Source organism: Gorilla gorilla, chromosome 3 (assembly GCF_029281585.2).
Source record: "Gorilla gorilla gorilla isolate KB3781 chromosome 3, NHGRI_mGorGor1-v2.1_pri, whole genome shotgun sequence".
Classification (NCBI taxonomy): domain Eukaryota; kingdom Metazoa; phylum Chordata; class Mammalia; order Primates; family Hominidae; genus Gorilla; species Gorilla gorilla.
The window spans coordinates 19,979,385-19,993,758 of NC_073227.2; the positions used below are offsets into that span (position 1 = coordinate 19,979,385).

A 14,374-nucleotide genomic window follows, 5' to 3' on the forward strand; every position below is an offset into this window, starting at 1 on the left:
TATCTTTGGGTCCTCTGTTTATTTAGCTAAGGGCACAGATAATATCTACTTTTCTTGGTTGTGAGAAATAAATAAAATTATATGTACTATTCAAAAAGCATTTATTAAGCCCCAATTATATGCCAGGCCTTAGTCTAGAACGTGGAGATATAACAGTGAACACAATAAACAAATGTCTCTCTTTCATGAGCTTTCTTCCTTGTGGAGGAGGCAGACAGAACACAACCTATCATTAGCATAGTAAACAAGCAAGATAGATAATAGGTTGGTAGGTAGTGATAAATGATAACATAGAATAGTAGGACACATGTAATATCGGGGTACGAGGTAGTACATTTAGGAAAGGTACACAGGGAAGACTTATGAGAAAGGTAACATTTGAAGAGACTTGGAGGGCCAAAGGAAAGAGTTAGATGTTTTTGGGAATGAGAACATTCCAGACAGTTGTAACAGCAAGTATGAGGGCCTTGAAATGGGACCTTGACATCATTTCTGTCATGAAATAAAAATCAATGAACTTAACATCAGTTTTTCTATAGCAATGTTTAATTTAACCTAATAGAGTCTCTGAACATTCTTTTTTAAGAAAAATCTTATATTTTCTCACCACAACAGTACACATAGGGAAACTGGTAGTGATAGTATCATAAGAATTAACAATACACCTATTTAGAATTTAATTTTACAGTGCTCATAAGCATTAGCTTGCATTCCCAAACTAATCAAGTTATTGGAACATTGGCCACCCAAATGCTTTTTACAATCAACATTTTTGGATATGTATTTAGCTTTCAGAGACAATCATAATGATATTTCATCTCCAGATATCTCGTGTCTTCTAGTGTGATAGAAAAGAAACAAACATCTACTGCTTTTCATTTGGAAGACACACATGCCAGATGTGGTTAAAGTTTGTCCATGGAACATGAAATTTCAAATTGTAAACATACCCCAAAGAAAATATTAAGGACAAACGCACAACTAAACGTTAATGAATACTGTTGTTTATTTCCTCTCCCTTTCCTTCATATTTTCCATAAAAGTTTTAAAGATTAACATTTTAATATTTTATCAAAGGGCTCATGATTATTTGACATTGTCTGATAAGATGTGTCTAAGCAAGAAATATATATATATTATATATATATGCATATGCACACATACATATTTATCATGGGTGATATATCACATGGAGGTCAAATTGTGCTCCCTTTTCTAGGAAGGGACACTTTTCCCTAAAATTTAGCCAGTATGCTGCATGTAGACCAATGCAGCTAGAAAAAGTCTCACTCGCTGTCAAGGGAAAGGGGTGGGGAACAAGACTATTGCCAATCAAACAACACCTGTTAAATCTGTCTACTTGGGCTTACATTACAATGACCCATTAGGCATAAAGGGTACCTTTTTACCATACTTGTTTTATAGGATTTTATTATTTCTGAGCCACAATCTGTTGTTGTTACACTACAGAATGTTGAATTAGGATTAAAATACCATTAGATAAATTCGGAGTTGCAGATAATCAAGTAAAATATAAACTGAAAGCAGAAAATATTCAGATAAAAATCTTAGTCTGCGTATTGTGGAAATGACTGTATGTCTGACGATTTGCTGTCAGTTTCACTGAACTGTAACATTAGTGTGCAACTCTGCTTAACATTTCCTTAAAACTTATTTCCTAATTTTTTTTTTCTCAGAAATCTCCAAGTGAGAAGACCTTACTTGTCTTCTGAAAGTCTGGTAACTCTCCCCTGCAGATAATGCTACCATCATGATTTCCTTTTCCTTCCTTCTTTCCACCTTTCCCTTCTGTTTCCTCCCCTCACCTCCCTTTCCGTTCCATTCTTTCTTTATCTTTATTGAGGTATAATCGATAAGAAACAAACAAAACACTTTGCACATATTTAATCTATACACTTTGGTGAGTTTGGACATGCACATGCATCTGTGATATTATCCGTATAATCAAGGTACAAGTGCATTCATCACCACCAAAAATTTTCTTATGTCTCTTTTGTGTGTGAGTTTGGGGGTGGGGGGGTAAGAATGCTTAACGTCTGGTCTACTCTTTTAACAAATTTTTAAGTACTCAATACAGTACTGTTAACTACAGGCACTATGTTATACCGAAAATCTGCACGACTTATTCATTTTGCATAATTGAAACTTTACACCTTTGAATAACAACTCCTCCTTCCCCTAACCCAGACCCTGGCAACTACCACTCTCTTCTCTGATTCTCTGAGTCTGAAAATTGTGGATACCTTATATAAGTAGAATCGTACAGTATTTGCCTTTCTAAGACTGGCTATTTCATTTAGAATGGTGTCTTCCAGATCAATTCATGCTGTAACAAATGTATAATTCATTTCTTTTTAATGACTGGGTAATATTTCTATATCTTGACTGTTGTAAATAGTGCTGCAATGAACATGGGCAGTCTAATAGCTCTTTGAGATTCTTATTTCAATCATTTATTGAATGTGTGTGTGTATATATAAACAAAGACACAGAAAAGGAATTGCTGGACCATAAGATAGTTTTATTTTTAATATTTGGAGAAACCTTCATACTGTTCTCCAAAGTGGCTCTACCAGTCAGCATTCTCACCAATAGTATTAAAATGTTTAAATTCTTTTCACATCCTCACCAATACATTGTCTTTTTATGTATATATAATAGCCATCCTGATGGGTGTGAAGTAATATCTCATTGTGCTTTCACTTCGCATTTGCCTAATTAGTGATGTTTAGAAATTTTTTACGTGATCATTTGCCATTTTTATGTCTTCTTTTGAGAAATACCTATTTAGATCCTCTGTCTAGTTTTTTTTTTTATCAGGTTGTTTTGTTGCTATTGAGTTCTCTGAATTTCTAATATATTTTGGATACTAATCCCTTATCATATGTATGGCTTACAAATTTTTTTTTCTATTCTATAGATTGCTTCTTAACTCTATTATTTACTTTGCTGTGCAGAAGCTTTTTAGTTTGATGAATTTCCATTTGTCTATTTTTGTTTTTTGTTGGCTGAGCTTTTGGGGTCAATTCCAAAAAAGCATTGCCCAGACCAATGTCGTATAGTTTTTTCCCTATTGTTTTTTCAGTAGTTTTATAATTTAAGGTCTTATGTTTGTCTTTAATCCATTTTAAGTAGATTTTTGTGTATATGAAGGGCCCAATTCCATTCTCTTGTATGGGGGTACCTAGTTTTTCCAAAACAATTTGTTGAAAATGTTCTCCTTTCACTATTTTGTGTTTTTGGCATCCTTATTGGTGATCAATTGACTGTATGTATAATGCATAAATTTATTTCTGGGCTTGAAAGACTCAATGATCATGTTTATCAGATTTAAAGCATGCATCCCAGAATATTTTATTATAATATTTTATTATATATTTTTTCACTCTTCTAAGTTATATATAGGTAGCATATATTATATATAAGATAAAAGTAAATCAAAATAGAAATAAGAATAAAATAACAAATATACAAATGTTATAAATATGGAATATATTCTAAACTCATAAATATCTTCTTTTGCACTCTGAATAACAAATTGTAGGCCAGTCCTTGTAGCTAAATTCTTATTTTGCTACATTTATATTTTTCTACCTTTTCCTTTTTAAAGCCATCTTTACACATTTTTTTCTTTCCCTAAGTTTTTCAAGATTAATCTTCTGAAGTGGAAAAATATCAGGGACTCCCCAGGGTAAAATTTGATTCTCAAATCTTTACTCTTTTTCCCCTGAAATATAAAACATGACATTATATACAAAAGGAGTCTTGCTTTCAAATCAGGATTTTTGCATTAGACTATTTAATATATCCAACATTTATTCTGCTTATTGAAACTACATGTATATGATATACCTAGGTAAATATTACAGAAGGGACTTCTTATTTTCTCTTTACAATCAAGTGTAATATGATTAGACACAAAGTTGATATTTCTCCAGCTAGATTACTTGATGTCAGGTATTTTGAGCTCTCATGTTTCAGGTAGGGGAAAAAAATATGAAGAAAACAGGTTTTGCCGAAGGTCACCCTTAGAATCAGCGATAAAATCCAGATGTATGAGTTACTAGTCTGTATTTTACCAGAATTTGTTTTAGATAATTTCATCAAAACACTATCTAATCTATCTGAAGATAGTAAATTTCAAGAAGTAAATTAATGTATTAATGACTGTTCTGAAAATATATGTATTTTTTAACTTGTAAAATGTGTTAGAGAAAAAAATGAGACACTTAAGAGATCCTCCCAGGTATTCTCCGAGTAGGGATAAAACGTCCACTAGAGGGCATTTCTCCCTGGACGCTCTGTTGTCAAGGCTGTAAGCTCATTCCCCAAAATGCTATGAACTCATTTTATCAAATTGGGAGTAACTAACTAAAAAAATTGAATGTGAAGTATTCTGATGCTTCCGGATTCACACAAATAAGATCAGAACCACCTTTCCATTTCAAAATTGACAGAATTTGAGAGGCTAGCCATTTCTGATAACTCTCCTACTGTCAAGCATGTTGCATGTGTACTTTTTTTTAACCAAATTTGAAACTAAAATTTTATTATACAAATTTAGAGATGACAAAACTAGAGTCAACTAATCTATGTGTATTGTGCTCTTACTGTCATGATTTCTATGTGGTTTCATGCCCAATGGCGTCTTTGTATAAAAAATATACAGATAGATAGATAGATATAACTATGCTTATTTTTCTTGTGTTATGCTGCTGTTTAGTTGTATATGTTTCAGCTGTATATGTTTTAATATCCATATACATACTGAAATGATTACCACAGTGAATCATACTAACGTATCCATCTGTTTACATAGTTACTCTTTTTGTGTGTATGTGTGATATAAGTGTCTGAAATCTACTGTTAGTAAATTTCTAATATGCAATACAATATTATTAACTATAATTCTTCTGCTATGCTTTAGACCTCTAGACTTATTCACCCTACATAAGTGCAAGTTTGTATCCTCAGACCTACAACTCCTCATTTCCCCTGCTCCCCATCCGTGGCTGGTAACCACCATTCTACTATCTGCCTGTATGAATTTGATTTTGTTATATTCCACTTGTAAGTGAGATCATACAGCACTTATTCTGTGACTATATTATTTCAGTTAGCTTGATTCCCTCAAGGTTCTTCGTGTGGTCACATATTCTATAATGTTCTGCTTTTTTATGGCAGAATAACATTCCATTCCCTGGCCGTTGCATAGTTTTTGGTAATTGTCTAACCATCTTAGGTATTCCTGGTTGTTTAGAAGCATCATTCTTATTTCTGAAGCATCATTCTTATTTCTGCCTTTATCTTCATATGGTGTTCTGTGTGTATGTGTGTGTACCTTCATGTCCAAATTTCCTTTTTACATGAGAATACCAGTCACAGTAGATTAGGGTCCCATTGTACTCTAGAATAGCCTCTTCTTAACCTACCTAATTTATCTTCAATGACCTTACTTCCTAATAAAGGCACATTTTGAAGTATTAGGGGCCTTCAACATAGGGCTTTCTAGGGAAACATTTCAACCTACAATAGTCACTTTATGTTTTACTCTATGATTGGCACTCGACTGGGTCCTCTATTAAATAGATGAGCCATTCTTGCTCTTTAGAATACTATGTGGAGTCCAAGAAGAACAGAGAGAGTGATTAATTGGGAAGATGTTGCTTCAGACAAAAAAAAAAAAAAGGAAAAATTGCTTTAGATTGGAGAGTGACCTAATTTAAAACCAGTTCTGACAAAAAACTTCATGTGACCTTGAACAATGTATTTTACCATTTTTTTGTTTCTTCACATAGAAGATAAAATTATTGAATTGGATCTGTCGCTGCCCAGCAATAATACACATTAGACATGGATTTTGTAGAAACACTATAGTAGATGATGCCTAAACCATCTTTCAATTCTAAGAGGTTGTCACATGCATCTGGAAGAGCCTGAGAATGCTTTTGAGTTATACGTTGAGCTTGACACCAAATACTGACCAACTTGGTAACATCCCCTCTTTCCTTACCTCCATGCATTTTCAATACATATGTTTCTCTGATATTGTATGTTTTTATGATATAATTGCTACGCCTCAAAATTTTGAATCCTACTCTAAGACATGTGAGGTGTGACTGATGCTTAGAAAATTATGTTGATAAATTGTAAAAACATCATAAAACCAGGATTTATTATTGTTTTTTATTCTAGGACTATTTCATTCTAAAATTATTGTTCTTTCCTCTACTATACGATCAAGTCTCTATAGCTTTTGAAAAATTCAACCTCTCTAAATATTTTTCAGTTAGATTTGGAGTGTTTACTTGAGCTTCATTTTTAATTTTTTAATTTTTAAAAATGTTTTCTAACGGGCATGAAGCATAATAAGATTTTTATATTCTTTATTCCTTCCTTGTGCAGCTAGGACAGGACAGTTTTCTATATTTTTGGGAGAAAGAACAATTAGATTGTCATCATAAACTCTTGTTGTCAAAGGACAGTTTAATTCCATTGTCAAGTGCTGATGTCTTTGGTGCTAACTGCTGAGCATTAAGAAGTTCTGTTCTCACTGCCAGAGGCTTACTCATGTTAAATTCTTGTCAGCCTCCCTAATCATAATAATCATAAGCCGCTTAAATGAGGAAAAAAAAACAGTGCTTCCAAATCTGAACGAAGTATGCTATATAAAGTTGGTGGACATGGTAACAACACTTGCCAAAGAAATATTCTAGCCAGCAGTGATACGGCATCCTGAGTAACGAGCTTAAGCAATTGCCTAGACCTTGGTGTGTCATCCTAAAAGTAAAATGGAAACATACCTAAAGAAACAAAGAAATAACACCATTTAAATTATTGAAACGAGCAATAGATAAAATGATATATTTTAAATTATTGAAACGAGCAATAGATAAAATGATATATTTGGATCTTCTACCCTGAAATAAGCCCCTCTCTGCCCTGGTGTCATTTCAGGCCAATGAGCTATACCTAGTGATTCCAAAGTCCACATAGATTTACTCTGTTCTCACTGTGCAAAGTAACCGCTCTGAAGTCAAGTAAGTCATTGTCGATAGATAGTACTAATTACATTAGGTTTTATATATGTGTGTCTGAACATACTATATAACAAACATATACAGTACACAATTTTGCCTTTTATATACTTGCATGTGTGCATATATATGTACATATGCAATCATGCATAGTTAATGGCACATGTATACACTTGTGAAATAGAATACCTACGAATTGCTAATGAAGGGATTTCTCTGACACCAATTCAACTTGTATGGGGAAAGCTACTTACCTGCTTTATTTCTCAATTTTCTCATCTACGACACAACGTAAGCAGGTGCACATGTTATCTGTGTTGTCTCCTAGCTCTTAAATCAATTTTATAACATGAATTGCATTTATCCAATAGGAGAAACACTTTCTAGCTTCAGAGTATAATTGGTATAGTTTTACATTGCAAGTAACAGAAGTCCCATGGAGCCAAATTGATCAAAATATGGTATTTCAGAAGGATGAGGTGGATCTTACCTCAGGCATAGATGCGTACATAGATTCCAACGAAAATAATGTGGCACTGTCTTCTTGTAGCTCTGCCTTTTCTTCTGTGCTGGGCTCTTGTTTACCTGCTACAGGCTGGGCTGATATTCTCTGTATGGTTAAGTATATGTCCATGCACTGCCAAGCTTCACATCTACCTGGCCTCCAAAGCAAGAGGCTTTTAGAACTGCCGTTAGAACAGTCCTGGGGAGAGCTTGGATTTCTGAGTTGAGACATGTGTAAACCCTTAAATCACTCACTCAAGCTGTGTGGACAATTTTCCATGATACTCTGGACTAGGATGACCCATCCAAGAATTGGCAGGAAACCAGCTGGACCAGCCATCCTTACACAGATTTATTCCCCCATATTTCAAGGAAGTGAGCCATTTTGCTTGATCCAGCACATACTTATCTACAGTGCTTACAACTAAGAACTCAGATACAGTGTCTTAAAGGCTTATTTCCTCTTACTCTTCAACATGAGCCTCTGCTCTAACCATTGTCAATCACTATGAATTTTCTTGTGTTTCATATTTTCTTGACTCTGGCTTATCTTGATAATTTCCTCTTCTTCCTAAAGCCCTTAGCATGCCTATCTTGTATACTTTGCCACCCACAACTCCAGATTTTCTCTACAAAATGTTGAAACAAATAAATACACATAGAAACAAAACAAAAATAATAACTTAGCACACCTCTCTAGTAAATATTGTTTTCCTCAATGCTGGTGTAGAGAATTATTTTCTAAACTCCCACAGTGCCCTAGATTTTTCTCTGTTATTGCACTTACTACAAGATACAGTGCTTTTTCTTTCCTACTACCAGACTCTTGCATAAAATAAATAAGGCATGTTTTGAAAGAGGCATAAACACAAATTGAAATATTTAAAAAGAAAAAAAACTGGAAGGATCCCAGTACTTTAATAACTACCAGAGTTGTCTTCATATTTCTTGTATTTGCTGACTTTGAATGTCCATTTTATGCTCTCCCTTTCCAGAAAAGCTGGGATACATGAAGACTGCCATCCCTTGAGTCACTTGCCCTGTAGCTGCCACTGTTGGAAAAGGGCTTGATTCCGTGTCCTTGTGCCCACTTTGGGAAGTCCTTGGAGTCAGATGATCAGGCCTCCACCACTCTGCCAAAAAGTCTGTTCAGTGAGTTTAGAATCATATAGAAAAGACATGGATGTGGGGGATCCTATGCCATGTATTTGAAACAGTAGCTGCCATATAATATGCTTTCGGTATATGAATGAATTCAAAAGGATATTATCATGCTAATACCTTCTAGATCAGGAGTCCCCAACCCCTGAGCCACGGACTGATATGGATCTATGGTCTGTTAGGAACTGGGCTGCACAGGAGGTAAGCGGCAGGCAGGCAGAGCATTACCACCTGAGCTCCGCCTCCCATCACATCAATGGCAGCAGGGCACTAGATTCTCATAGGAGTGTGAACCCCACTGTGTACTGTGCATGTGAGGGACAGAAGCTGCACACTCCTTATGACAATCTAATGTCTGACGAGCTGAGGTGGAACAGTTTAATCCCAAAACCATCCTCCTGCACCCACAAGTCTGTGGAAAGATTGTCTTCCATGAAACTGGTCCCTGGTGCCAAAAAGATTGGGGTCCACTGTTCTAGAACTTAAACAGTGAAAAAGTTTCAATTTTAGACTCATATAAGTTGCCAGTTGGTGTAAAGCACTGGCTTTTCTCCCTTTTGGAGAATGCTTAGGAATAATTGACTTTTTCAGATTTCAGTTTTCTGCACTTTTCATCTGTGTAAAAGGGTGTTTATGATAAGGATATATGTGGGCTAAAGGCCCAGATTCCAGATTAATAGCACAAAGCTTTCTTGTGCAAAGCTTTCTTGTGAGTTAATACTATAATTATTATACTTTTTTCCCTTAAGGCTGTATTTTTTTTTTCTGATTTTCTGATATTTTTCTCCATAGCCAAAATGGTGTTTAAGAAATTAAAGGCCAGCTTGAATGTGGAAGCTCAACTATAACTACACTATAACTACAGGGCAAAAAAACTAAATCTTGTCATAATATTCATAAGTGGTTATTAATAATGAGGACTTGCAACACTTTCATCTAAATTATCTTGGCCATGGAATTAAAATATACAGATTACTTTCCATTAACATTAAGATACCATGAATAAAAGACCAAGTTTGTAATAATTAGAGTAGGTTTCAGAATTTTGCCCTGCACTCAACTCGTTACATTTTTTAAATTTTATTTTTAATTGTTGCAACCTCTGTGCCTCCGTTTTTAATTTACTTATACAACGACGATTTTAATGCTTTTAAGTCAAAGGGGTAATGTGAAAGCAAATACATTTTCTTGTTTTAATGCATATATAAACATAGTGCCAGTTCTCCTGTGTTAACTTTTTTTTTTTTCCTCATCTTCAAGCAATTCATCTTCAAGCAATGGTGCTTCTAGAATTTCCTTATAGGAGGAGTGAAGAGTAAGCATTTGGATTGGACCAGGATTTGGAGAACTTGTCATGTTGCTCTATGTGCATATGAAATACATCATTATAACTTAGAATGTGAATTAAAGAACAAACATGAAAGTTAGAAAAATATTCTAAACATATTTTTATGATCTCTACTTGCAATAAGGAAACTGTTTGTTTGTTAGGTTTTTCTATCAAAGAATAAGTGCAACAAAAACAAAAATTTCTGGATGGACAAAAGGAGATTTGAGGGGCAAGGCTAAAGCCCCCCAAACCTTCCTCAGGATGAACACAAACCCCATATTTTCCTGTTGCCACTGTTCCATGTTGCTGGGCTCTATTCCAGCAAAATTTTGGAAAGCGTTGCTACAGTTCTGCTCATTTCTTTCTCACTTCAGAACAATGATGCCGTTTCCAGATAAAGCATCTTAATTAAAAAGATGACATTTGAACTAGACCTTGAAGAACAGGTCAGAGTTATATTGGGAAAGAAGTGGGAGAGGAACACCCAGAAAATAACATTTGTGAACATAAAGGCACAGAATATAAATGTCTCTGACAAAGAGATCAAGGGTAAATTTTAGTGTGGCATAGATTAATTCACTAACTCAATATATATATATTTACATAGACAGCATGGATAGATACTAGAAATAAAACAATGGATTAGACATGGGCGACCTCATGATGTTTAGCAAATATTGTGTTCTTTAAGGCAGCGGTTCCCAACCTTTTAGGTACTAGGGACCGGTTACATGGAAGACAATTTTTCCACAGACTGGGATGGGGGGACTGTTTTCAAGATAATTCAAGCATGTTACATTTATGGTGCACTTTATTTCTATTATTACTGCATTGTAACACATAATGAAATAAGTACACAACTCACCATAATGTGGCATCATTGGAAGCCCTGAGCTTGCTTTCCTGCAACTAGACAGTTCCCTCTGGGGCCGATGGGAAGCAATGACAGATCATCAGGCATTAGATTCTCATGAGGAGCCCACAACCTACATCCCTCACATGCACAGTCCACAGTAGGATTCACGCTCCTATGACTATGAGAATCTAGTGTCATGGCTGGCAGATCTAACAGAAGATGGAGCTCAGGCAATAATGTGAGTAAGAGGGAGCAGCCAGAAATACAGATGAAACTTCACTCACTCACTTGCCACTCACCTCCTGGTCTGCGTCCTGGTTCCTAACAGGCCATGGATAGGTATGAGTCTGTGGCCCAGGGGGTTGAAGACCCCTGCCCTAGAGTACATATGCAGTGGATGTTGAGAAACAGATTAATTCATTAATGCAGAGTCTTCATATGCCAAACAAAAGATTTGAGGGTTTTATCTGTTATAACTAATAACAACACTTGTGTTTCACTAATTATGTCAGGCACTACTCTAATAAATTCAAATTTATTCACTCACATTATTAGAACAACATTATGATACAGGAATACACTTGATATGTCCGTTATACTGATGAGGAGATTCAGACATAGAGTAGTTATTTAACTTGGGTAAGGTCTTCAGAGCTAATAAGAGGAAGAACCAGGACTTGAGCATGGGTAGGGTGGCTTCAGCGTGGTAGTCTGGCTGTTTGTAATCAAAATGAAGCTACAGTGATGTTTCAGTTTACATAACAGAGTCCTGAGGCTTAAAGATGCCAGGAAATTAATTTAAAGATATTGTCGTATGTATCCCTATCCAGACTAGAACTCCAGTCCAGGAGAACGCCAGTGCTCCTTCTGTGCTCCTTCTGTTTCACATAGAGAACACATCAGTACTGTGACACACAGAAAGGTTTTAGTGGGATGCTTGGTTAAGAGAAATACGTTTACAACAAAAGAGGTGATACTGTTGCTTGTCTTTGTATTGGTCAGACCAGCAGAAAAATATGGGAGACCTCAATCAGCTGAAGTTCAACATGTTCAAAGGTAGACAAAGTTTCTTGTTGCTCTAAGTAAGTTTAAAATTGAGCCAAAAAGGTCTTGATTGATAAGGGTGGCTGATACACTTTTGAATGTTTTCACTGGCATGATTCACAAAATTGTACAGTCCCAGGCTATCCCACCATTAACTGCCTCATGGGGACTGTCTCTAACTTCCCCAGGACTTGATCCATAGGGAAATGCTTGCAAGAATAAAAAGCATTAATGAATTCAGGATTCGTTTCTCACTAAACAGCAGTTTGGGGTGATGTCACTCCACACACACACACACACACACAAAAATGGAACAAGCCAGCCCCATTTTCAGCATTGCCTCATTTAAGCTTGGCACACAAAGACAATTGATGCTGACTCAGAGTTATTTCAAGACGGAAAGAGTGTCCTGAATTATCACACCCCACGTAATCCTAGCCACCCTGTATTCCCTCTCCTTACTGTCCTATAGGTGGGTACATCCATCCCAGATAACAAGGTTTGACTCATTTTAGGCCCTTTTCCTTCTGCACAAGATCCTGAAATTTTCCCTACCCTGTGTGTTTGATGGTGCAGAAGAAACAATTCTCAAAAATAAACTAGTTTATCATTAGATGGAAGCAAGGTATCACCTTTATTAATGAGAAAGCAGAGTTTGAAGGACATAGTGCATTCCTCATGCAGATAGACCCTCTGCTATTGGCTCCTGCCTTTAAATTAGAAAGCCTTACTCTTCCATCTGCAGGTATTGCTATCCCTTTACAAGCCTCTGCTCCCACGGAAAGAAAACTGTGCAACATACGACAAAAAGCAATAGAGGCTTCAGACTCTCCAAAAAGAAAAAGAAATTATGTCAAGAATGTAGTTTATTACTTCCCAATTGACTCTAAGATTAAATTGACTCGAAGATTAGTCAGTAACTTTTCCATGATGTAATGAGTAATGAGACAGAGAGAAACAGAGTGTTCCACTAATTGATCTCAATCCATAAGAAAGGAAAAGTATTTCCTCCTTCCTTCCTCCACATTGTGTTCTCTTAGAACTGTGCTTTACTTGCCCAGGGAAAAGAACACAAGTTTAAAGAAGCCAGTTCTTCCCATTCCAAGATGAGGCCCCACAGCCAATGCTAACACTACTTCTCAGAATGAATACATTTTAGAACTATCAATGAACTGAGCTGAACTTCCCCAACCCCTGTAGACTCTAAAATGGGTCAGAAGAGCACATTGGTTAAAACAACTACTAAGGCTGAAAATTTAATCTCTATTTGATTTTCTGGCTCACATTTTTTTTCTCAGTAACCTTGCCAAAATAGCCTAGTAGGAGACCCATTTTGAACTTGAGTGATAACATAATTATACTCGAATCACAGAATGTCAATAATGAGATGACCCACATTTAAATAACATTTTTTTGATACTATAACATTACTGGGCCTATATTAAAATAGAAAGATTAAATTATTTTGCAACTTAAAGTATAAATATAATGCTTCCAAAGAATTAAGGTCCAAATCATTTCTTTTCCTGATACTTGTGAGTTAAAATTTAACAGATTTTAAAGTCCCCACTCATTTAATTTTTTGGCTACTTGGTGTCAGTTGCAAGAGTTCTCAATACATTGGACAAGACAGTGATCTCTAAGCATTTGAAAACTGAGCTCTTTCTCCTTGGAAGGGGTGTATTTTCTTCTTCATGGTCTCAGAAGTTGTATTTGTTTAACACTGAGTCTCTGAAGTTCTTCACTATTTAAAAAATTCCAAGAAGTTACTGTTAAAGAAAAGATTATCATAGCAGTGGCATTTATTCTGAGAACTGGATAAACAGAGCAATCCATCATGGCTTCTAAAAGAGTTTTCACAGAGAAAAATATTTTCAACCTGATCATTTGTATCGCCAAAGACAGCAGCAGAAACTTAGTATTGTGCTAAAAGAAGATGGATATCTTGGCAGAGACCTTGCTGGCTTATCATTCAGTTTATGCTATTTTTTAAAAATCTAATAATTGAAATTTTAACTCAATTGGAAAACTTTCTCACCAAGATATTAATTCTGGAATTTTTTACTCTATCAATAAAATTTACTTATAAATACTGCCTGATAAGTCAGAATGGATTTGCTTGCTTTTCCACTCATAACATTCAAAAGCTCCTGGCTTCCATGTCTGCTGAACGGGGATTCTACGAAGTAAATGGAGTTCCCCACACTTTCTTATGATAAAGCATTTTTCAGTTCTGAAATACGAAGGCTGCTTCTCCTTCATTTATCTTTCAAATTTTTAAGACATAAAAATATCCCTTCTTTGAGAGGGTTTCCCCTCTTATAAGTAATTAAGAGATACAGAATTAATTTATCACAAGATAGTGTTGATAGCGGGAGGGTGAGTTAGTTGATACTTGACCCCATGGAAAAGCTGGTTGAT

The 14,374-nt window shown here is 35.5% G+C and overlaps 2 long non-coding RNA genes across 2 annotated transcripts in view; one reads left to right on the plus strand and one right to left on the minus strand.

The window, feature by feature from the left end:
• The window catches only part of LOC115934322 (uncharacterized), a 34,789-nt gene extending 26,887 nt beyond the window's left edge, over positions 1 to 7,902 (minus strand). The window contains exon 1 of the long non-coding RNA XR_004070146.3: positions 7,549 to 7,902. This is a non-coding gene — a long non-coding RNA (uncharacterized lncRNA). The remainder of the gene's footprint in view (positions 1 to 7,548) is intronic.
• Positions 1 to 14,374, plus strand: part of LOC134758239 (uncharacterized) — a 73,608-nt gene that overhangs the window by 45,387 nt on the left and 13,847 nt on the right. Inside the window, exons 2-3 of the long non-coding RNA XR_010133207.1 lie at positions 6,979 to 7,061; positions 8,558 to 8,714. This is a non-coding gene — a long non-coding RNA (uncharacterized lncRNA). The remainder of the gene's footprint in view (positions 1 to 6,978; positions 7,062 to 8,557; positions 8,715 to 14,374) is intronic.